Raw genomic sequence first — 19916 nt, 5'->3', positions numbered from 1 at the left:
CCAGTTGGAGCGCCCCGCGGGCTGTCAGCCTAAGACTCTGATGTCCCTTTTCTCTTTATTAGAGCTTCACTCAGGGGTCTGCTATATGCAGTATTTTTGCTTTCCTAGAGCCTCTTAGTCTCTGCTCTTGTCCTTTCCCTCTTCACAGATCAGCTCTGCCTATCGAGCTCCTCTCAGATCAGCTCCCTGTCTTCCTCTGACAGGATCTTCCAGAAAAATCTCTTTACCTCACGTCCTCACGTTTTAACTGTCATTTTTCCTCACCGCTCACAGCTGCTTCGTTTCCATGACAACTCCCTCAGCTGACTTCTAGCTGACTCACCAACCCCCTCTGCTGGCCAGAATTTATAAGGCAACTCCCTCTTCTGACCTGCAGCAGGAAATTGTGATTTAATCTATTACCTGGCATGGGGTCCCTTTCTGCCTCCAAGCATGACTTCACCTCTGGGGTGTCACATATGCTCACATACGCTCCTAACACACTACCGTGTACAGCCTTCGAGCACGGACAAATAGAAAATACCTGTGTGTGACTCTGGAAAAAAAAAACAAGGAGTTTGTCCGTTTTTCCAGAACAAAACCTTAGAGTCGTGTCCAACAGAGGAGTTTTTCTGTTTTTCCACACCTACACCTTAGAGTCGTGTCCTTTTTTCAAACAGTTTCGTATATCTGCTGTCTGATTACGGTAAAAACTAGACAGAGACAGCATGTATCAGTCTGTATACAAAAACACGGAGCTTGACAATTTTACATACACATCGTACAGCGGTGTACGCTCCTCACACACTACCGTGTACCGCCTTCTAGCACGGACAAATAGCAGTTACCTGTGTGTGACTCTGGAAAAAAAACCAAGGAGTTTGTCCGTTTTTACACACCTACACCTTAGTGTCATGTCCATTTTTCAAACAGTTTCGTATATCTGCTGTTTGATTACGGTAAAAACTAGACAGAGACAGCATGTGTCAGTTTGTATACAAATACACGGAGCTTGACAAATTTACTTACACACACTGTACAGCGGTGTACGCTCCTCACACACTACCGTGTAACGCCTTCTAGCACGGAGAAATAGAAGCTACCTGTGTGTGACTCTGGAAAAAAAAACGAGGAGTTTGTCCGTTTTTCCACACCTACACCTTGGAGTCGTGTCCGTTTTTCAAACAGTTCCGTATATCTGCTTGTTGGATTACAGTCCAATACATACTGTGAGAGCGTCTGTGACTAACATAATATATACGTTGATTTAATTTGTTTAATACACCTTACACAGCTGGACGCTCTTCATACAGTACCATCTCTCTGCTGGTATTTTGGTTACATTTTCCCAAACATGAGGAAGTATGGTGGAACAGGCCGCGGACATGGGCAGGGTGGCGCAGCTGGTACTGATGGTGGTGGTGCATCGGCTAGTTCTGGCAAAAGCACAATAGCAGCTAAGGCAGGAGGTGTTGAGCCTGCGTCATCGTCTGGCCCAAGAAGGCCTGTAAGGTTGCCTTTTCTTGGAGTAGGAAAACCGCTTTTAAAGCCGGAGCTTCAGGAACAGGTTTTGGCGTATATTGCCGAAACAGCCACCAGCTCTATTGCCTCCTCTTCTGAACGTTCCAAACCTGCAAGCATGGAGTCATCAGTGAAGGGTTCTGGTCATAAAAAAACTCTTTCCTTGTGTCCTTCACCCCACCGAAAGTTAAGGATGCGGCAGCCCACACTGCAGATTACTCTATGGAGCTCTTTTCACATACCATGCCTGGGTTATCCAATGAAATCCTGAATTCCCCAGTCCAAGATGAATCTTACATGGAGTGCAATGATGCACAGCCACTGCTAGATGATTCTGTTGGTATATTGACCCACAGCACTACATTGCCCTTGCAGACTATTGAGCCAGAATCTGACCCTGATGAAACCCAGCTGCCCCTTCCCGCATACCATACCACCTTACATGGTGACACAGAGGAAGGTAAAGAGGAAGGTGCAGATGACTTTGAAGAGGAGGTGATGGATTATCCATTTCTGGACCCAGATTGGAATCCAGTGGGGGAGGAGGGTGGCGCTGACAATAGTTCAGATAAGGAGAAGGATCCGCAGCAGGCATTGACATCGCAGCAGCGGTTATCTAGCAGGCCCATAGCTGTCCTAAAACGTGGAACAAAAACTAAAAGAGTTGCAGGACAGCTTGACCAGACGGTCAACTTAGCACAGAGTGCAAGGCCAGAAAATGTTTACCATAATAGGAAGAGTGCAGTGTGGCACTTCTTTGTCCAAAATCCTACTGATGAGGCAAAGGTTACCTGTAAGAAGTGCGGAAGGACCTTTAGTTGGTAAACAACTCAGAAATTTGAATACCAGTTGCATGCTTAGACATTTAATCAACATGCACTTGCAAGCGTGGACGCACTACAAAACCTCAGGTAGCACATGTGCATCTGCTCCGACTGAAGGTAGCCAACAACGCTCCATCGCTACCCCCACTGTAAGACCACTGCCACCATTAAGCACACCTCCTCTTCCTCTTCCTCGGACTTTCCCAATTACGCCCTTTGCAGCAGCTGAATGTCCAGCCAACACATCTACATATGCCAATTTTTAAACCTCCCTAACTGGTTTGCCCACCCCTCCCCCAATGGCTGGGGTCAAGACCTGGCGCAGCCCTGGCAAGTGCCGTTGCTCTGAACTGGTGGATGGGCCCACTAATGGCCGCCGGCAATGGCACAGGGCCCCTCATATTACAAAACAGTGTCTCAGACGGTGGAAGGGCCCACTCGCCATCAGACACACCAGTGTACTATGAGGGGCCCTGTGCCAGTACCGTTGACCACGATTGTGCCCCCCCTGCTTGGTCATGGCCACAGCACTTGCAAGTTGCAATACTTACCTCTCCCTGCTCCACCGCTGTGTAGTCTGGGCAGTTAAATCCTTCACAGGGACGGCCACTCGAAATTTGGTGTATTGATCAATGATGGTTAAGATGTAGCTATGGCCTATCCTGCTGGCCTCTACCTTCAGATGATCAATGGCTACCATTTGAAATGGATGTCAACTTACAAGTGGATGCAGTGGTGGTTTATGATCACCTTTCACAGTTGAGATAGTCACAGACGTGTGACATTCCTGCCGCCATTTTTCATTGTCTCCTCTCATGCCAATCCAATAGAATCACCTACGGCTTGTGGCTTCTGTCTTTTGCACTCCAAAATGACCAGACACATCATGATCGGCAGTGAGGACCATGGGTACATCTCTCCTTGTGATCAAAATTTGAGGGAGACGAGTAACGGTGATGTTATCCACACTACTGCGATAAAGCAATCCTTTCTTCACAAAGAACCTTTTTCGCTTTCTCCACAGACACAGTAATTGAGGGTCTGCATCGCCTCTGCAACATATACCGGGAGGTTTTCCTGCAATGAGTAATTCCAAAATTTCTGCTAACACTCGACTTTGCGTCTATACCTGTATCCATGTAGTTACCAGTAGCGGAGATTCTTGACTGGCTTACTGAGATTGAAATGTATACGAAGATTTAAAAGTACCATAACGGTCAGAGACACCGCACTGAACTTGCTCACTGAGCCAGTGTGCGTGCCCTGAGTAAAGTGAAAGCGTGCTCAAAGCTACCTGTGGAGCGGGCAGCAACCGAATAGATGCGTACTTCAGAGCCGCAGGACCTGAAGCACGTGACTGCTGGAGGTGTGGCCTAAACTCCACAGAGCTAGGAGCTGCAAGACAATTCCTAGCAGAGTAACTGCGAGACAAAGTTACCAAGGGGCATAGACAGGGAGAATAGTCAGGACGTAGCCAATGAGTCACACACAGAGATAGCTGCAAGGTACAAGAGGGGCGAGCAGAGAGTAGTTAGGTCACAGGCAATGAGTCATACACAGATAATAACGCAGTACAAAATCAACAGGCAAACTCACAACGGGAAACAGAATCGGGTCAGAACCATATAAACAAGCTATAGCAACAAACAGGCACACGGGGGTCAGCACACTAGGCCAAAGGCAAAAGTATAACTGGCAGAATTGAAGCTACCCAGAGGTTTATGAAGCTCTCCCAGAACCAGAAAGAGGCCACAATCATTAACCCCAAGTGTGCAGGTCAAAACCTGCACAGAGCTCCAGACATTAACCCCCGGTGTGCAGCTCAAAAACCTGCACTGGGATCATGACAGTACCCCCCTCTCAACGGGGGGCCTCTGGACCCCCAGGCTTTCCCGGGTACTTGGCATGGAACGCCTGAACCAGGAGATCTGCATGTACCGAACGAGCAGGGACCCATGAGCGCTCTTCTGGTCCATATCCCTTCCAGTGGACCAGGTACTGCAAAGAGCGGCGCACCCGCCGAGAGTCCACAATATGTCCGACCTCATACTCCAATTGACCCTCCACCAGCACTGGAGGAAGAACAGTCTCATAGAGTTCTCTTTGACAGATCCTGCTGGTTTCAACAGAGACTTATGGAACACATTAGATATTTTTAAGGAGGCGGGGAGACGCAACCTATATGCCACAGGGTTGACTATCTCCATAATCTCGTACGGACCAATGAACTTTGGTCCCAACTTAACTGATGGTACCTTTAAGTTGATGTTACGCGTGGAGAGCCAAACCTTCTCTCCCACCTGAAACATGTCTCCCGAGGCTCTCTTTTTGTCCGCAAAATATTTGTATCTCCCCTGGGCCCGAGAGATATTACGCCGGACTTCAGCCCAGAGGTTTTTTAACCGTTGAACGGACCCCTCTGCTCCTGGACAACCGGAATCCACCCGAGAAAACTCCCCAAAATGCGGATTAAAGCCGTAGTTAATCAAGAATGGGGACATGTTGGTGGACTGACTCACCCGGTTGTTAAAAGCGAATTCAGCCAACGGTAACGCATCACACCAATCGTCCTGTCTGGCGGAGGTCAGACACCTGAGAATTTGTTCCAGGGATTGATTGGTGCGTTCCGTCTGACCATTGCTCTCCGGGTGATATGCCGACGAGAAGGAGAGTGAGATGCCTAATTTCACACAGAACGCCCTCCAAAATTTGGCCACAAACTGCACACCTCTGTCAGACACAACATTCAGGGGTACCCCATGCAATCGGACCACATGCTGCACAAACAACCTTGACAATGTTTCTGCTGAAGGTAATGCTGCCAAGGGAAAGAAATGGGCCTGTTTAGAAAACCTGTCCACCACCACCCAGATCACGGTATTGCCCCTGGAATGTGGAAGACCGGTAATAAAATCCATGGAAAGATGAGTCCATGGCCTATCAGGAACCGGCAAAGGTATGAGTTCCCCAGCCGGTCGGTTATGCGAGCTTTTGGAACGGGCACACATGCCACAAGCAGAAACAAATTCCTTGACATCGGACCTTAATGAAGGCCACCAAAAACCCCTGGTTACTGCCTCTCTAGTGGCCGTGATACCTGGATGAGCACTCAGCCTAGAATCATGAAACTCCTGCAGAAGTCTAGGCCGCAATGAATCTGGAACAAACAGTTTATCGCTTGGCCTGGTTGCCGGAGCTAGGGCCTGAGCCCTTAGGATTTCTTGTTCCAACTCAGTTGAGACCCCCGCCACTACCACCCCTGGGGGAAGAATGGAGGACGGCGGCTCAGGGGGAGACATTGGATCAAAATTCTGGACAGGGCATCCGCTTTAACATTTTTGGATCCCGGTCGAAAAGTAATTGAGAACTGAAATTGTGAAAAAAAAGTGACCAACGGGCCGGTCTAGGAGTAAGCCTCTTAGCAGATTCAAGGTATGCCAAATTTTTGTGATCCGTGACAGCCGTGATAGGGTGAGCCGCCCCTTCCCAAAAGTGCCTCCACATTCCTCAAATGCCAGCTTGACGGCAAGAAGTTCTCTATTGCCTACATCATAGTTTTTCTCAGCTGAAGAGAACTTCTTGGAGAAGAAGGCACAGGGTTTGAGATTGGTAAGGGTGGCTGGACCCTGGGACAGCACAGCCCCCACCCCCACTTCAGAAGCATCCACCTCCATAATGAATGGTTTGGACGGGTCAGGTTGCACCAACACCGGGGCAGACATAAAACATTTCTTAATTGCTGAGAAGGATTCCTTAGTGAGTACAGACCAATTTTTTACATCAGCTCCCTTCTGGGTAAGATCCGTGAGTGGTTTAACCACTTGTGAGAAACCTTTAATGAATCTCCGGTAATAGTTCGCAAATCCTAAGAAGCGCTGGAGCCCCTTGAGATCTCGAGGCTGAACCCAGTCAGCGATCGCCAGCACCTTCTTAAGATCCATACGAAACCCCTCACAGGACACAATCAACCCCAAAAAAGACAGCTCCTGTACAAAAAACGAACATTTTTCCAATTTGGCGAACAATTGGTTCTCCCTGAGTCTCTGGAGAACAGTCTTTAGATGTTGCAAGTGAGATTGACTGTGCGGGGAATACACCAAAATATCATCCAAATAAATAATAACAAAATGGCCTATCAGATCAGAAAACACAACATTGATGAAATTTTGGAAAATAGCGGGTGCATTAGTTAGCCCAAATGGCATTACCAGGTTCTCGAAGAGTCCTTCTGATGTGAGGAATGCCGCTTTCCACTCGTCCCCTTCCCGAACCCTTATCAGATTGTAGGCCCCCCGCAGATCCAACTTGGAGAACCATTGGGCCCCAGCTAACTGGTTACATAAGTCTGGGATGAGGGGAAGCGGGTAAGAGTTCCTAACCGTTATCTTGTTCAGTTCCCGAAAGTCGAGGCACGGCCGCAAACCACTATCTTTTTTCTTCACAAAGAAGAACCCTGCTGCCACAGGTGACACAGAAGGCCTGATATGCCCTTTGCGGAGACTCTCAGCTATGTACTCCTTCATGGCTTGGCGCTCAGGCCCAGACAAATTGAACAATCGAGCCTTAGGTAACTTGGTTCCGGGTACTAAATCAATGGCACAATCATAGGGTCTATGTGGTGGCAGCGCCTCAGCCTCACTTTCGGAAAAAATGTCTTCGAAATCTTTCAGGTACTCCGGAATACCTTCCAGATCGACAGACGACACAGACACTGATTTAACAGCGTTAACAAGATGTCCCCGGTTACCACATTTACTATTGCATCCCCATTGAGTGATTTCCCCTGTAACCCAATCAATGGTAGGATTATGGCGTTGAAGCCAAGGCATCTCCAGTACCAGTCCTGCAGGCAAGTTATCTACCACCAGACAACTTAGTTTCTCCACATGAGTGGAACCCACTTTTAGAGAAAAAAGTTCAGACCTGCAACAGATACCGTCTTGGGTAAGAGGAGATGAGTCAATTGCCACAAGTTTAACAGGATCGTGAATCCTGACTGTCCCTATTTTATAAAGAGTCATAACCTTGGTATCAATCAGGTTCACAGCCGAACCGCAGTCAATAAAAGCAGTAGTCTGAACAGGACCATAACCAAGTTCCAGTTCCACCTGCAGCACCATTTTTGCACATGAGGAAAATTGTACCTGAAGGTCTGGGTAGCCTCCTCGATTACTACCCAGACCTAGTCGTTTCCCGCCATCTTGGAGGATGACGGACAGGAGGGGCAGTCCTTCTTCCAATGTCCAGATTTCCCACAATAGAAGCACAACTGCTTTTCCCGGCGGCGTCTTCTTTCCTTTCCTTCACAGGTGACAGCGTTCACCTCCATAGCCATAGGAAGAGTCTGGGTCTCATCTCCACTGAAGAATAAGGGCGTTTCCCGTTGCATAATGCCTCTAGCCCGCAGCCTGCGATCCATGCGAACCGCTTGGACCATGGCATCCTCCAGGGAGTCAGGCGGAGGATGAAGTGCCAAAGCATCCTTCAGACGTTCACACAGGCCTCTCTGGAAAAGCCCCCGCAGGGTGGCGTCACTCCAGGAAATCTCCGCTGCCCAACGTCTGAATTCAGTACAGAACCATTCGGCTGAGTGCTCCCCCTGACAGACACTCTTCACTTTGTCCTCAGCCAACCGCACTCTATCAGGCTCATCATAAATAAGCTTCAAAAAATGCATCCACAGACATTCTCTCAGGGGCAGAAGAGGAAAGTGAGAATGCCCAGGCTTGTGGGGACCCCCTAAGCAGGGACATCACCACCCCCACCCTCTGTTTCTCATCCCCAGAGGAGCGGGGTCTCAAAGGAAAAAAAGCTTACAGCCCTCCTTAAATGCCCTGAAATCATCCTTGTTACCAGAAAACATATCTGGTAATTTAACCGGGGATTCGGGTGGGACTAAAATGACGTCTCTATTCCCCACCTGCTGGAAGCCAGCGGAAAGTACCCCCTGAACTGAGTCCTCAACCCGCCGTTGGGACTGGGCCAGAGCTTGGTGTTCCAAACTAAGCTTCTGCAGTGACTGAGTCAAGCTTTTCACCTGCTCAGATAAAGCACACATTGGGTCCATGCTGCAGAAGTGAGGAGAGAAAAAAAAATTGTAGGCCAGTTATAATGTCAGAGACACCGCACTGAACTTGCTCACTGAGCCAGTGCGCGTGCCCTGAGTAAAGTGAAAGCGTGCTCAAAGCTACCTGTGGAGCGGGCAGCAACCGAATAGATGCTTACTTCAGAGCCGCAGGACCTGAAGCACGTGACTGCTAGAGGCGTGGCCTAAACTCCACAGAGCTAGGAGCTGCAAGACAATTCCTAGCAGAGTAACTGCGAGACAAAGTTACCAAGGGGCATAGACAGGGAGAATAGTCAGGACGTAGCCAATGAGTCACACACAGAGATAGCTGCAAGGTACCAGAGGGGCGAGCAGAGAGTAGTCAGGTCACAGGCGATGAGTCATACACAGATAGCTGCAAGGTACAAGAGGGGCGAGCAGAGAGTAGTCAGGGCACAGGCAATGAGTCATACACAGATAATAACGCAGTACAAAAACAATAGGCAAACTCACAACGGGAAACAGAATCGGGTCAGAACCATATAAACAAGCTATAGCAACAAACAGGCACACGGGGTCAGCACACTAGGCCAAAGGCAAAAGTATAACTGGCAGGGATTGAAGCTACCCAGAGGTTTATGAAGCTCTCCCAGAACCAGAAAGAGGCCACAATCATTAACCCCAAGTGTGCAGGTCAAAACCTGCACAGAGCTCCAGACATTAACCCCCGGTGTGCAGCTCAAAAACCTGCACTGGGATCATGACAATAACACTGTATACTGATGTACGCTATGAATACCTTTCCCTTTTTCTACTTTTTTAATTCTGGTGTAATACATAGTGAGCCTGTTAGTGTCTGTGTCTGACTCCAGAAGCATAGACGGAAATTTAACCCTAGACTGGACACACCTGGTATGTGCTGAAACGGTACCTTGTTTCAAAAATTTGTACGAAGGTATCATCTGTAGGATAACCAACTGTGGGGGGACCCTCTTCTTGCCGCAGACAAACACGAGACTGAGACAGAGTTTGTATTGAACAGGTCCGTTTTTAGTGCCCATCCTTCTGTCAACAACAGCAATTCACCACAGCCATTTCACATTTCTCTGTACACAGGCCCCGGTACCTTTTACTTCCTTTGTAACTATAATCGTGGCGTCCTCTGTGGCTCTTCCACTGTGTCTGGCCTAGGCCCAACCACCACAGCGCTGCACCAGTCTGAGCACACCGTCCGTATGATAGCCCCAGGCCCTCTTCGTCTGTGGCTACCGTCCTCTGGCCCACCCCCCCATGACCGCCTCAACTGTCAGTCCTCTCTGGAGCCTTTCCACTGTCTCTTTTTCCTCAGCAGAACTTCATCTTTACTGTGCTCCCTTCGCTGACTGACTCTTCCTGAACCTTCCCTTATACTTCCAGTTCTGGTAACTCCGCTCACCATCACCTAACAGTTTCTCTGACCAATGGCAGTTATTCAGTCCCACTCCTACACTCTCCACTGCCCTCCAATGGGCAAGCTAAAACACTGCACCCTTTCTCTTTATCTTAGCGGTTTCACACCTACACTGCGCTACATCTCTGCTTCTCACTACAGGCTAGTTTGTCTGTCAGTCCACCTTCCCTACATCATCCATAGTGAGTGAGCATGTGTGGGTTACACCTTCTATATATACGGTGAATCGGAGAAAAATTCATTTACACTATACTCGATTCAGCTTGTATCTTGTTATACAGTACCTTTGTTCGACATTTAGCATTACGGTCCAATCCATACTGTGTAAGCTTCTGAGAGTGACTACAGGACTATTTATATGGAGATTTCAATTGTCCCCTAAAAAATATATACTTGCTATCTTTTTTACAACATTTTTTATTATGGTCAAAACCAAACTGAGTGAGCGTCTGAGGGTGACTACAGAAATCTATACTGATATTTTCAATTTGGCTAACACTGTATACAGCAGAACGCTTCTGATACAGTAACCTTTTTAGCTATTTAGATTCTGGTGTAATCCATAATGAGTCTGTAAACATCTGTCTGTTACTCCGGCAATATATTTGGAACTTTAAGATTACCCCAACACTGTATACAGCTGTACGCTTGTGTTACATAACCCATTTACAGCTTTTCATATTCTTGTGTAATCCATACTGGGCCTGAGAGCGTTTGCGTCTGCCTCCTGAAATGTATACGGAGAATCAGAATGTTTACACTATACTATATATACCTTTTATCTGGTGATACTGTACCCTTTTTCAACTTGTTATTTTATTGGGTAATCCATACTGAGCCTGAGAGCGTGTGTGTATGCCTCATGAAATATATACGGAGATTCACTGATATCCATAGACTGTATAGAGCTGTACGCTTATGATACAGTACCATATATCTGCTGTTTTTTTGGGTCCATTTTCAAAAACATGAGGAAGTATGGTGGAAGAGGACGCGGATGTGGGCGTGGAGGGCCACCTGGTACTGATGGTGGTGGTGGTGCATCTGCTGGTAGTGCCAAAAACACAATAGCAGCTAAGGCAGGAGGTGTTGAGCCAGAGTCATGGTGTAGCTCTGGAAGGCCTGTAAGGCTCCCTTTTCTGGGAGTAGGTAGACTACTTTTAAAGCCGGAATATCAGGAACTGTTTGTGGCTTACATTGCTGAAACAGCCTCCAGCTCTATCGCCTCCTATTCTGAAGTTGTAAAAAATGCAAGCACTGAATCGTAACTGCAGACTTCTGGTCAGGAGCAACCCCTTTCCTTGTGTCCTTCAACCACACCAAAAGTGAAGGATGTGGAAGCACACACCTCAGATTACTCCATGGAGCTCTTTTCACATACCATGCCTGGGTTAATTAAAAATAAGGCCCATCATGTACTGGAGCAATGTAAATGGGGCCGATCACACACTGGAGCAGCATCTAAGGGGCACATTATACACTGGAGCATAACAAATGTGGCCCATTATATATGGAGCATTATTAGAGCCCATCATACACTGGAGCATCCTCCATGAGGCCCATCATGTACTGGAGCAATGTAAATGGGGCAGATCAGACACTGGAGCAGCATCTAAGGGGCACATGATACACTGGAGCATTACAAATGGGGCCCATTATATATGGAGCATTATTAGAGCCCATCATACACTGGAGCATCATCCATGAGGCCCATCATGTACTGGAGCAATGTAAATGGGGCAGATCAGACACTGGAGCAGCATCTAAGGGACACATTATACACTGGAGCATTACAAATGGGGCTCATTATATATGGAGCATTATGTGGAGCTCATCAGATACGGTATGGAACATTATATGTGACTAATTATTTGGTATGGAGAAATATATGGGGCTCATTATTCTGTATGGCACAGAATGTGGTGGCCATAAAATTGTATGGAGTAATATACTGTCCTGTTTTTGAGCTATTGTACAATTTAAAATAGATCAGTCATGTCATGTAAGCAGCGAAGTATTTGTCATTGTACTATACCTATATTTCCGTGGCGTATCGGAGCATCATGAGTTATGGTATGTGTTAAAGGGGTGCACTGACACTCTTTGGCCCAGGGCACACGAAAACCTGAAGCCAGCCCAACCCGCCCCACAACTTTAGCCAAATAACCCTCAGTTTTCAATGCGTAACTATTATTAGGAAGTAAATTAAGGTTGACAAGCTTCAGTTATAAGAATTGATGTTTTTGGCAATGAAATCGGCACTGTAGGTGTGTTTACTGTCCTCCACTCCCTGCCAACTTTGCTTCCCCATTGACTTGCATTGGGTTTTGTGTTTCAGTCGGCCTCCGACTTTTTGCTATAGTCGGCCGATTTCGTTCGATCCGACTTTTGCGAAAGTCGGGTTTCATGAAACCCGACTCGACCCGAAAAAAGGCAAAGTCGCTCGTCTCTAGTTAGGTGGATTCATAACTGGCTTAGTGATCAGACCCAAGGAATGGTCGTAAATGGCTGCACATCCAGTTGGAAGAATGTCTCAAGTGTGGTACCACAGGGCTCTGTCCTGGGCCCTGTATTGTTCAACATCTTTATCAATGATTTAGATGAAAGAAATGAGGGTAAACTGATTAAATTTGCTGACGACACAAAGCTAGGAGGGATGGCTAATACTAGAGAAGAGAGATAGGATTCAAAAAGATATAAATAAACTTGAGCAGTGGGCAATGCTAAGTACTACATCTGGGCAATAAAAATGAAAAAAGCATATACAGAATGGGAGGAATAGGGCTAAGCAACAGCACAAGTGAAAAAGACTTGGGTATACTAATAGATCACAGACTGAACATGAGTCAACAGTGTGATACAGCAGCAAAAAAGGCAAATACAATTCTACGATATATTAACAGAAGCATACAATCTAGATCACGTGAAGTCATTATTGCCCTCTACTCCTCTTTGGTCAGACCTCATGTAGAATACTATGTCCAGTTTTGGGCACCACATTTTAAAAAAAGACATCAACAAACTAGAGCAAGTTCAGAGAAGAGCGACCAGAATGGTGACCAGTCTGCAAACCATGTCCTATGAGGAACGGTTGCAGGATTTGGGAATGCTTAGCTTGCAAAAGAGAAGATTGAGAGGAGACTTAATAGCTGTCTACAAATATCTGAAAGGCTGTCACATTGTAGACTTTATTCTCATTTTCACAAGGAAAGACTAGAAGCAATGGGATGAAACTGAATGGGAGGAGACACAGATTAGATATTAGTAAAAAACTTTTTGACAGTTAGAGTGATCAATGAGTAGAACAGGCTGCCACGAGACGTGATGAGTTCTCTTTCAATAAAAGTCTTCAAACAAAGACTGGACAGACATCTGTCTGGGATGTTTTAGTGAATCCTGCTTTGAGCAGGGGGTTGGACCAGATAGCCCAAGAGATGTTTACTGGGTACATTAGTTGTGATAAAATCACATATTTTTCTACTGCAGATCTAGCAGAGCCTGGAATGTTGAGCCCTATATAACCTAACCCACACCATTAATTAGTCTTTCAGTGTACTATGTATAGTGACAGAAAGCTGCTAGTCTCAGTAGGTGCGGGCATGGTTGTATTAGAAGCAATGCAGGTAGCTTGTCCAGTAGTGATAATATGCTGATAATAAAACACTGATTGTATTTAAATAGCAAAACACAGCCCAGCAAGTGACACATTGCTGAAATCATGGTCTCTGCTCTTATATTATGGTGCTTTCAGGTTACAGAGCAAATACCTGTTGACAGATTCCCTTTAGTAACCACACATTGACAGAAAGAAGCGTTCAAAAAATTATTGCTTTGTCAATCGTGATCAAACAAAACGTTCTATGCCGAATAATGACCTAAAACAAAGAGTCGCTGTGATTGGTAACATCATACTGCAGTAATGTGCTATGTATTCCACAACGCCCTCCAATACACTTGTTGTGGGCTAAGAAAGTCAATTGTGGTCTGTATTTGGTAGCATTGGGGCCGGGACGTCAAATGCCAGTGGTGGTGGTTCTGCTTTTTCTGCTGTTAGATGAGCCTGCAGTTTAGCCTTTGAAAGGGATTTTTTACTTTACACTACCTCGTCCATTGCCATTAACATTTTTTCTTCTACATACATTTTGTACAACACTATAATAAACTTCTGACAATTATTTCAAACCCAATAATTAAACTCTTGCCAAAAGGAATTTAATAAGAAATGCTATATCAGTAGGTATACGCACAGAAAGGAAAATGTGGCTGCAGGCCGTCATATAGTTTAATGTGTATGGCTGTTATTTTGGACTCGTAAAGAAGGACTACAAAAACAGATATGCAGTTAGATGTCTTCATTTTTACATTTTATTTTTTTTGGCTCTGTCCTTAACGCTAGTACTATTACATCAGGCGGAATGCCCAGTACCATATGGGCACCCCGCAGGACAGATACCCCACATTATCTAGCCATTGATGGGTGTCTATCCTGTGGAGTGTACTCTTGGTAGTGGTCTGATCTACTAATAGGGGTGTTGGTAACAGACTGTTACCTGGGCAGAGATACATCTCACGTAATGATGTGAATGGCAACATATGCAAGATGATGTACATTTGGAATACTAGGCAGCCATCCCATGGTTGTTTGGTGGGTTAGTAAGTGGTTGTTTCATTAGTATTCTGCACCTGTGATGCCCCCCGCCTTTATCATGGGGGCCTGCTGCGTCACGTTGTGCATTTGAGTCTGGACATGGTATTACAAGTATGGCTTCTTTTTTCTGCCTTTTATAGATTCATGTCCTTTTTTCAATGAATTGTTATATAAACAGTGTAATTTTAAACGTAACCCATTAGAATGACATATTTTGCTGTGGGCGTGAAACTGAATATTTGTTAAAATATTATATAAATAATGTCATAATTAAAAAACATAACACAATACACAGCCTGTTGTATCAATGAGGTTTTTTTTACACACGTGCCTCATCATCAAATAGACAAATACTATACAGTACACTTTAAAAATGCAACACCTCACACTCAATTAAAGAGGGTAAAAAGAGAAACACTGAGATATGGGGATGATTTCTAGTAATAGTTTGTTAGTTTAACTTTGACTTGCTTTTATGCAAACGCAATAAAACTGAATTTTCAATGGGATCTGTCAACTTTACTTATGACAGAGACATACTACTTAGAAATTCAGAGTGACTTCTACATTGGCAGTATGATGTATCAAACGTAGAAAAATAAAATTCTTTCAAGTTTCTGCTACAACTACACTTAAATAATTTATGTTATTTATTTATTTTTATCAAACTTCCCTGACAGTTTTGTTGATAATTCCACTTTTACTTTTCAGCAGTTGATGAAGTTTCACTTCTCAATAACAGAATACTTGCCTGACTGAGTACTATAAATGACATAATAATCATTACTGGTAGTGTTGAGTGACTTTTGGTTTTTTAGGGTCGAGTTTCGTTTCATGAAACCTGACTTTTCCAAATGTCGGGTCGAGCAAAATCGGCCGACTATAGGGAAAAGTCGGGGTCGTCCCGAAACACGAAACCCAATGTAAGTCAATGGAGAATTAAAGTCGGCAGTGAGAGGAGGACAGGAAACACACCAACAGTGCCCATTTGAATGCCAAAAGCATAAATTCTTGTTACTGAAGCTTGTCAACCTTAATTAACTTCATAATACTAGTTACGCACTGAAAAATGGGGGTTATTTGGCTACAGTTGTGGGGGGGAGGGTTGGCTCCAGGTTTTCGTGGGCCCAGGGCCAAAGAGCGCCCCTTTAACACATACCACAACTCATGATGCTCTGATACGGCAGAGAAATAGCAGTATAGTACAATGAAAAATACTTCACTTCTTGCATCTCATGACTGATATCCATTTTAAATTCTCCAATACCTCCAAAAACGGACAGTATATAACTCCATACAGTATTATGGCCAGCGCTTAGTGCGCTATACAGAGTAATGAGGCCCATATATTTCTCCATACGGAATCATTATTCCCATATAATGTTTCAAACCGTATATGATGAGCTCCACATAATGCTACAGTATATGTTGGTCCCAATGGATGAAGCTCCACTGTCTTATGGGCCCAAATAATGCTCCATATATAATGGGCCCATTTCTACTGCTCTAGTGTATAATGGGCCCTATAAATGCTGCTCCTGTGTCTGATGTCCACCTTTGGAATGCTCCAGTGTATGGTGGGCCCCATATATCATTCACCAGAGTATAGTGCTCCCCAAAAATTGCTGTCCCAACACTGAAAACAATTACATAAGTCTCCTTGCTAGGGAATCCCTGCACTACTCTGAACTCCTTGTCGTCCTCATCTTCCATCTCACTGCACTTGGCTGTTTAGGATCTCCCACTGGCAGAGACACTTTTGCGTACTATGCGGTGCCCTGTGCCAGTGCCATCACCCATGAGTATGCTCCCCCACCTGCTCAAGGAACCTGCACTTTCATCTGCACCTTCCTCTTTGTCACCGTGTAAGGTGGTATAGTATGCGGGAAGGGGAACCTGAGTTTCCTCTGGGTCAGATTCTGGCTGTGTAGAGTGCGAGGGGAATGTAGTGGTCTGGGTCAATGTACCAGCAGCATCATCCAGCAGTGGCTGGGCCTCAGTGCACTTGTGGCGTCCCCAAGAGTACGGTCGCCACTGTGGCATTGCCTTCCTCCTAGGGAGTGTGTTGTCAAGCTTGGGAGCAACGAAGGATCTCTCTAGCAGTGAAACCAACACACAACACATTTCCCACTCCAGGCCAGCAGGGAGACATCTGAACCTGACTGCTGAGGAGCTGCTCTCTGTGATCGGGAGGAGGTAAGTTAGGGCACTCTGTGCAGGGAAGGGGAAGTGTGTGGACGTGAGAAGGGGAGCTGGAGGATGAGCAGAGTTAAGGCTCACTCCTAGCTGGAGCACATGGTCTGGATTCCGGTCTCCGAGTTTGTAGGGACACTGACGTTCCTGCAGCAGAAACCGGGGGAAGTAGCAGCTATAAATGCTCTGTACCCAACTAAGGCTGGTTTCACATTTGCGTTTTTTTGCGCTGGAAAAAAACGCATACGTGCGCATGCATTTTTTCCCCTATATTTAACATGGGTGCGCATACCTGCGCGCTGGTAAGCGCACGTATGCGATTTTCATGCGCTGCGTTTTTTTGGGGTGTGCGTTTGTATTTTCCAGACGCAGCATGTTGCATTTTTTGACCCTGCAAAAAAGCGCATGCGCACGTATGCGCACGTTTTGCGCTAAAAATGGCCATTATAGCCTATGGATGCGCATACGTGCGCACTGGCATGCTCATGTATGCGTTTTTTTGCACATGCGTTTTTTTTTGTTAACCATGGAATTTAGGGGTTTGGGTTACAGTTAGGGTTAGTTAAGGGGGTTTAGGGTTAGGGTTAGGGTCAGGGTCAGGGTTAGGGTTGGGGTTAGGGTCAGGGTTAGGGTTAAGTATGGTTTGGTTAAGGGTTAGGGTCAGGGTTAGGGTTAGGGTTAGGGTCAGGGTTAGGGTTAAGTATGGTTTGGTTAAGGGTTAGGGTCAGGGTTAGGGTTAGGGTTAGGGTTAGGGTCAGGGTTAGGGTTAGGGTTAGGGTTAGGGTTAGTTAGGGTTTAGGGTTTGGGTTAGGGTTAAGTATGGTTTGGTTAAGGGTTAGGGTCAGGGTTAGGGTTAGGGTTAGGGTTAGGGTCAGGGTTAGGGTTAGGGTTAGGGTTAGGGTTAGGGTCAGGGTTAGGGTTAGGGTTAGGGTTAGTTAGGGTTTAGGGTTTGGGTTAGGGTTAAGTATGGTTTGGTTAAGGGTTAGGGTCAGGGTTAGGGTTAGGGTTAGGGTTAGGGTCAGGGTTAGGGTTAGGGTTAGGGTTAGTTAGGGTTTAGGGTTTGGGTTAGGGTTAAGTATGGTTTGGTTAAGGGTTAGGGTCAGGGTTAGGGTTAGGGCTAGGGTCAGGGTTAGGGTTAGGGTTAGGGTCAGGGTTAGGGTTAGTAAAGTCATGGTTTGTGTTAGTGTGAGGGGCCACCTAATGTTGGAAAAAAACGCAAACGCGGTAAAAACGCACTAAAAACGCATACAAACGCATAAAAACGCTGCGTTTTTTTCATGCATGCTCATAAAAATGCTTGAAAAAAACGCAGCAGTTGTATGCTTTTGTATGCGTTTTTTCAATGCTTTTTTTGCGGGAAAAACGCGCTGCAAAAAAAAGCAAGTGTGAAACTAGCCTAAGGCTCGGAGGCCCCAGCATCAACGTGTGCGAGGCAGAAGGAAAAGGCTACAGCTGTCTGCCATACAAGTAAAGTCTGAGGAACATCTGTTAGACAGGAGGCGTTTCAGTGAACCATGATCCTGTGAGTGCTTCCCCCACAAGCGCTAGAAAGGAGACGTTCAGGAAGGTACATGTTGGCGGAGTGTTGGAAGGGAGCTTTCCATTCTGGTCCCGGAGGTTGGCAGAGGTCCTGCCCCGGAGGACACAGCACGGAGGCAGGCATCTGTGTAACCTGCAGACTGTGAGTAAAGCTTTGGAACTGCACGCTCTGGTGTCCTACAGTTATTCCAGCACCGCTACATCTGGGTACCAGCACCTACACCGCCTGTGCCTTTCCCCCATCACTACATCTACACTTCCCTGGGACTCCAGCTCCACCTGTGGGGAGCTTCACCATCTTTGCTGCACAACACCATCAGTCCCAGAGGATCTGCATGCAGCGTCGGCCCAACATCTATGTTGCCGAACACCACAGGTGGCGTCAAAGTATCTATATAAACTCTTTACCATTATACCACGCCATTTACATGGGCGCCCAGGGCCACCGTCCGGGTCACCGCTGCTGTGACACATCCCACTGACACCGGCCCGGTACCGAGTACCCCACAGCCCTGGGAGGGCGACCCATATGCCGACTGCTGATCAGGCGGCGTTATTCCCACGAACCTCCAAACAGCATCCCTGAAGGCAAAGTTTTTGGTTACCGGGGGCAGTATGATTGCAAAGCTGAACCTTAAAGGTATGTCCAAAAGGGCACCACCAGGAGTGGAGCCTGTGGCTTAATTGGACTGCACCCGGGAAACCACTACCATACAAGCTACAGAAAAGATGGACAGATTGCAAGCTTTGTCGATTCTGTGTGTGGTGTGGTATGTCCGTTTGTAGTTGTGCTAGCGATTTCTCAGCTTTATTCCGTTAACGACCGAGACTCCGGCATGGCCCCGCGGTACGCGTCAAGCTTACTAGAGGGATACGCGAGGCTGTGGCACGTGAGATCGAGCAATAACAGGTCTAGCATTCCAGTACATGTCTGGGGCTGCATGCACGCTACACTGAAAGGACCAGCTTTTGTCGCTTACAGGTGCAGATAACCTGCTGATCTCCGTTAGTGATGGGGATATGGGATTCAGATTATTCCCCGCGAACGATGATTTCCCAGTAAGTTCAGGTCAACCGCAATTCCGGAGTTAGGCCTAACCGTCATTCCTGAAAAAATTACGTGTCCAAACCACAGGTGCTGTAGCTTGCTTAACAGCTCGGCAGCCGTTCTCAGGCCCAGTATGGATTCAACAACATTGTAGAAAGTTGATAAAGGGTACAGTTTCACCGGATAACACGTATATATGTAGCCTAGTTTACACATTAAAAATATATGTCTATAGATCAGGAGGCAGACTCAGATGTTCTCAGGCCCAGTATGGATTTGACCAGATTGTACAAAGTTGAGAAAGGGTACTTTATCACTGGATAGCAGGTATATATAGCATAGTTTAAACATGTAAAATCTCTGTGTTCTCAGTGTGGATTACACAGCAATCTAAAAAGTGAAAAAAAGGAAATGCATTTGAGGCGTACACAACTATATACTTTTGGTGTTATTTTTAAATCTTCATATATATTTCTGTCTCAGTAATACAGTCCAGCCTCTCCGCAATAGGAAATGAGATGCATACAATTAGTGACATAAAGGCTATTGATTGCAGAAATCTAGGAATTATTACTCACGGGAAAAACTTCCGTCACAATTCTCATAGGCGATGCTGACCCTCAATTAATTTGTGTGTTGAGACAGTGAAAACATTCTTTTGTGAATAA

The sequence above is a fragment of the Dendrobates tinctorius genome, unplaced genomic scaffold (assembly GCF_039654945.1).
Source record: "Dendrobates tinctorius isolate UK_male_01 unplaced genomic scaffold, ASM3965494v1 ptg000064l, whole genome shotgun sequence".
Classification (NCBI taxonomy): Eukaryota; Metazoa; Chordata; class Amphibia; order Anura; family Dendrobatidae; genus Dendrobates; species Dendrobates tinctorius.
This window is presented reverse-complemented; position numbering follows the sequence as displayed.